This window comes from Scomber japonicus, chromosome 24 (genome assembly GCF_027409825.1).
Source record: "Scomber japonicus isolate fScoJap1 chromosome 24, fScoJap1.pri, whole genome shotgun sequence".
NCBI classification, from domain to species: domain Eukaryota; kingdom Metazoa; phylum Chordata; class Actinopteri; order Scombriformes; family Scombridae; genus Scomber; species Scomber japonicus.
The window spans coordinates 3,630,827-3,636,115 of record NC_070601.1 but is presented as its reverse complement, the minus strand read 5'-3'; the positions used below and the strand labels follow the sequence as shown (position 1 = coordinate 3,636,115).

Genomic DNA, 5,289 nt, shown 5'->3' with positions numbered 1-5,289 from the left:
CACGGATGTTGCGTCCATTTCTTATATACCGTCTGTGGTGAGGCAGCGGCTCGGCTCGCAGACTGAAGCAGACAAAGGCGAGGGGAAAGACGGCGTGTCGCTATCCTGCAGCATCGACACACTCCCCCACACAGACTCCCTTCACTCCGCAAGCAGCGACGCAGACTCTCTGGAGCTGGTCACCACCACAACTTGCAGTCATCATGAAGCTTGACTTTGGACATTTTGACGAACGAGACAAGTCCTCGCGCCTGAATGGCGCCTGAATGGACCTCCTAGCCCTACCCACAGTGCCCATAGCAGTTTCTACCGCACGCGCACTCTGCAGGCCCTCACCAATGAGAAGAAAGCCAAAAAGGTGCGCTTCTACAGCAATGGAGACCGCTACTTCAAGGGCATCGTGTACGCTGTGGCCAATGATCGACTTCTCACCTTCGACGCCCCCCTGGCTGACCTCACACGTTTGCTCTCAGATCACATTAACTTGCCGCTGGGTGTCCGCTTCATCTTCACTGTTGATGGTTTACGCAAGATCTCAACCTTGGAGGAGCTAGAGGAAGGGGAAAGCTATGTTTGTGCATCGGAGAACTTCTACAAGAAGGTTGACTACACAGAGAACGTCAACCCCAACTGGTCTGTGAATGTAAAGGCCTCAGCCAGCCAGCAGAACATGCAGTCCTTTGCTGCCATGGCCGCCGGTGAGTCCATAGAGACCAAGGACTTTATTCGACCCAAGCTAGTGACGGTGATGCGCAGCGGTGTGAAACCACGCAAGGCTGTGCGTGTTCTGCTCAATAAGAAAACGGCACACTCCTTCGAGCAGGTGCTCACTGACATCACTGAGGCCATCAAACTTGAAAGTGGCATGGTCAAAAGGATCTACACGCTTGATGGCAAGCAGGTTACCTGCCTTCAAGATTTCTTTGGTGAAGACGATGTCTTCATTGCATGTGGACCAGAGAAATTCCGCTACGCCCAGGACGACTTCTCTCTGGATGAGTATGAATGCAGGGTGATCAAGGGACCCACACCTCAGCGTGGTTCTGGAAAGAGTCCTGGTCCAATCTGGCGCTGCAACTCTCCTGCTGAATCGACCAACGGGACGGGCTCCAGCAGCCAGCTCTCCACCCCGATTTCCGATTATTCCTCCACCCCTACCCCTACCCCTACCTCCACCCCTACCACTCCAGGCCTCAACAATGAGCAGAAGGACCTCTACCTGCCCTTATCTATGGATGATGACGATTCCCTCGGTGAATCGATGTAGACTCTCCTGCTGCAGCCTGCCTCCTTTTGGCCTGAAACACAGAAGTTTTTATACCCCTGCTGCTTTCCACCTTCACTCAAAGTGCCACCTGTTGTCTAGGAGAACCACTCTTTGTCTCTTTGTAAGGCCTTAGGCACCACGGCTATGATATAAATGGGTGTTACCTTTGGCAACAAATGCCAGGAATGTCAGAACCTTGAACAAACACACCGTGGAGAGAGTGGCGTACAAAAAGGACAATCTTTATTAACAGCAAGAATAATTCATAAAAAAGGAGTGGAGAGTTACGGCAAGGTCAGGATGACAGTCAAGGGGAAACACATAGGCTCCCTTTAAGTTGGATCTCAGCACACAATTGAAGAACCACTACACACAAGGCTAGTCACTACTTTAAGGCACACCGGAGAACACGGCACGCTAAGTTGAAGAATCACTACACACGGCTAAACTTTTAGCATAAGGCAAAAGGCATGCTACACCCTCTTAAGGCACTGCAAACACACACCAAGGAGAACCATAAAATGTCCCGCCCACAGCTTGCCACTACCCCCCAAGAACTTCTCCCTCACACTATTAAAATCATACAATGATAAGACAACACATTACACAATATAAAATGAACATGTGTGGTGTAAGTGTGATGTCACTTAACTCGCCCTCTAGGCGAGACCCTCCCCCGGGGTCTGAGTTTATGTCGCCGTCCAACTCCCCAGGGCAACGGCTTCGCTGGACGGCGAAGGCAGGCACTGGATGCAGTGTTGCAGCAAGCACAGCGAGCAGCAGAGTCAATGCTGCAGCAGAAGCAGCAGCAAGCAGCAGAGTCAGTGCTGCAGCAGAAGCAGCCAGCAGCAGCAAGCACAGCAGGTAGCCGAGTCAGTGTTACAGCAGAAGCAGCAAGCAGCAGTAAGCAGCAGAATCAGTGTTACACAAGGAGCTGTGGCAGCCCAGCACTCTCTAATGTGGACCCTAAGTCTGGCTACAGGAGGCACTCAGCCTCCCCTCCTAGTCTATAGGGTTAACTCCCCTGGCTACCTGTCTTCATCGCCGGCAGCTCTAAATCACTGCGAACGACACCCTCCCGGCCCAGACCCTCCTGACAGAGTGCCGTGCTGCCGTGACTGTTGCTCCAACCCCCACCTGCCGCATCTGTGAGTCTCTTCACTGCTCCTCTCTCTGTCCCCTCCCTGCCACACCTGTATGAGATCAGTAATTAAGGAGTCCTTGCTCCGCCTCCCACCAAGTCTCACCACAATACCATTTGCTGCTTGAAAATCTGTTCCCCACTGTGGGTTAACAAACAGCTCATTATTGTTACATGTTTCTCTGAGGAGGATTAGACATGGTTTCTCAAAAAGGGTGCACAATTTACTGACCAGCAGTTTTCACGGTGTTAAAATGTCACTTTTGGTCTCAAATGTTTTGTTAAAGGATTCACTCCAATTCATCACCTACAGTGGTGCCTTTTTTTTTTTTAGATTACTGTCTTTTGATAAATAAAAAAAAGTGAAATGGGAAAAAAAAAAAAATACCGTCTGTGGTTTTCACCAAGGGGGGAGTTTTGGGTTCTCCGAGTGAGGACCACTTCTGCGTTCAAAAAGCTGCAGTTCCCCCCGCGGCCTCTGGGGGCTGGTCCCAGAAGTGAGCAATTTCCCATTGAGCCCCATGTTAAAATAGCCGACTTTACAGCTTAAAAAAACATATTTAAAGCCTGGACCCTTTGACTTTTTTGGTCTTTACCGATAGTTTCCACCTCAGTGAACACTCTGGGGGGGAGGGGGGGTGAATTTGGTTGTATCACAACCGTTTAAGTGTCATTTAGGCTTAAAATTCTGGCATAAATTAGGGCGTGGTTACGCTGAGTCACAGGTTCACAGACAGTTGCCAGCAGTTAGCTCTATGCTAAAGCATCGGCTAGGCTAGGCTAGGCTAGGCTAGGCTACACTACACCCAGAGGTCCGCGGCTACATCCAGCAGACAGGCGCTGCGGTGTCCGTGTTTGCCTATTTTCGGGTAGTTTTTAGCTGGCAATATGGCGGGTTGTGCTGTTGATTGTACTAACCGACCGACAAAGGATTCTGTGTTGCAGTTTTTTCGGTGAGTAAACCGTAGTACTATTTTACCCATAGATAAATATATGTTACCTGGATTTTTTGCACTGGATAATGACTTTATTACCGACTCATGGTCTCTGCTGATACAGACAGATGACCAGAGCAGCTAATGTTAGCTGCTGTTGTGGTGTGTTTTGTGCTCTCAGTCCGTTTAATGCGGGATATAATATAGAATATAATGTTCTGTATTATCTTTCATTTAATATTATTATTATCTTTCATTTAATAATACTTATATAGAGTGTCAAGAGTAACTTAAATGAATAAATTAATAGCCTAATTAATGCCACACTGCAAAAAGCAAGCTTGAGAATGTGTGATCTGTGTTGTATTGGTGATACTGATTTCAGAAATCGTTAATCATGTTCAAAATCAAGATCAGGCCACCCATAAATAAATACAACATATTTCTTATTATATTCATTGTTGGTATTATTATTAAAGGTGAACTGTGTAACTTTGTTATTTAGGAACTTTTTATTAAGCAAATTACTCCATATCCTCAAATAGCTCTTAGTATCATAAAGGTTTGTGACCTCTGATCTATAAGTTGCTGAGCATCTATATGTGTCATTTTAAAGTTTCCCTCTAGGTGATCCGGACAGGCTGGACAAGTGAGTCGTCAGCATGAGGAGACAGAACTGGACCCTGCTCTCCAGCCCCAATCCTCCCCTGTGCTTTCAGTAAAATCTGTATTGTGCGTGAACTCAGCGTCTGCCTGCCACCTGTTGTCACAGATACTCAGAAAATTTATTTCTGACTTTCTTAAAACTAGATGTATTACATGCATCTTAAACCTTATTAAAATCAGTTAATCATGTGGAGAGATTTCTCATGCAAGTAGATAATTATCTACATAATAGAGTTCTACTGTTAGTAAAGGTAAGACAGACATATGATTTAGCACATTTGAAAAAATAAAAAAAAGACCTCCTAAGGTTCCATGGGCACCCTGGAAAGGTCAGAAAATAGAAACACTGTCGTGAGAATTTTTACATTTTTTAGTAAAACTTGACTAAAAACTTGAGTTTTAATGCTTAATATTTGTGTTTAAGTTGATATTACTTTTAACTGACTACGACATTTTTAACATTTTCAATAAGTGTAGAAGACAAAAGGAGTGCAATTATGAAAATAATTTATTTGAACATGAGGTACTCTTTAAATGAACAAACAAAACAATCAGTATATATAATAAATAATAATAAGCTTTTAAAATAAAATAAAAAATAGGGTCAGTTGTCAGTGTTTGGCTCAGTTGGTGGAGCGCCCTATGTGAGGCTGTAGTCCTTGCTGCGGGCGGTCCGGGCGTGGAAGCTGGCCGGGGCCTGGTCTGGGCAACCGGCAGAGGCTGGACGGGGCCTGGGTGCCTGGCCGGGGCCTGGTCTGGTGCCTGGGCAGCTTTCTTTTCTATTTTCTAAATATAAAGAAAGACAAACATCTTGTAACCAGTGGTGTACAAAGTATTGAAATGCCTTACTTCAGTAAAAGTAGCCTACTAATACCACACTGAAAATACTCCACTACAAAGACACTACACTACTACTATACACTACAAAGACCTGCATTCAAAACCTCATTTTTGTGAAAGTGTTAACATTAAGTTTTATCTGCAAAATGCAATTAAGTATAAAAGTAAAAACAGTCCCTCTCTGTTTTACTGTTACAGAATGTTTGTGGATTGATATCATTGATGAATCAATGCATGTGATGCATTTTATTGCTGAGGCTGTTTAAGTTGATCACAATTTAACAATTAAATATACTATTGAGTCGATTTATCGATCCTATCTATCCCTGTCATGTGAGAACCCTGTATCTCACTTCTTTTAAAAAAATATTTAAGTATATAAAATGCTTAAACTTTCTTTACATTATTCTACATAGTAATTTCAGAGTAGTAACGTTTAA

At 44.8% G+C, this 5,289-nt stretch overlaps 1 pseudogene; it reads left to right on the top strand.

The window, feature by feature from the left end:
- Positions 1-203: 203 nt before the first annotated feature.
- LOC128354445 (neuronal migration protein doublecortin-like) lies at positions 204-1,267 on the top strand (annotated as a pseudogene).
- Positions 1,268-5,289: the final 4,022 nt, after the last annotated feature.